Source organism: Dendroctonus ponderosae, unplaced genomic scaffold (assembly GCF_020466585.1).
Source record: "Dendroctonus ponderosae isolate FM_Combo_2020 unplaced genomic scaffold, Dpon_F_20191213v2 Dpon_F_20191213_1, whole genome shotgun sequence".
NCBI lineage: Eukaryota > Metazoa > Arthropoda > Insecta > Coleoptera > Curculionidae > Dendroctonus > Dendroctonus ponderosae.
This window is the reverse complement of record NW_026017110.1, coordinates 45668705-45669150: the sequence shown is the minus strand read 5'-3', so window position 1 is coordinate 45669150 and position 446 is coordinate 45668705. Positions and strand designations below refer to the sequence as shown.

General features: G+C 34.1%; 1 protein-coding gene across 1 annotated transcript in view; it reads right to left on the bottom strand.

Annotated features, from left to right (window-relative positions):
• The window catches only part of LOC109541358 (disheveled-associated activator of morphogenesis 1), a 79944-nt gene that overhangs the window by 2341 nt on the left and 77157 nt on the right, over positions 1 to 446 (bottom strand). The gene's annotated exons all lie outside the window — the stretch shown is intronic.

Sequence of the window (446 nt, the reverse complement as noted above, 5' to 3'; positions counted from 1 at the left end):
TTGGTTGAACATTCAACATATTGCGTGAGTTTTCTTACAGAGTAGCCTTTTTAACATTTATTATTGGATTAGCATTGAATATAATGCTAAAGAGTGAGTGTTTCTTCACAGAGTAAGCTTTTCAACTTCATTTGAATATTCACTTTCTATAAAAATTCACTTTACCTTTCTCCTGTAAGTCTTTACATTTATTTATCCTTTTTCATATTCAACTGGTTTCCTTTAAAAGTCTATTTAAAGTTCAATACTATTAGAGCGTCATTTAAAAGCATTAAAGTTAATAGAGAAGTACCTAGTACTGGTTGTAGACGTACAACAGTACTTGAGTAAGACTGTTGTTCAGTTTTTGAGTCATTTGAGTAATGATGTTAGGGACGGGTACTGGCTGTGGATGTCCCGCAGTATCTGTGCTCTGAACACATTGTGAGAGAGAACGCTAGTAGGCG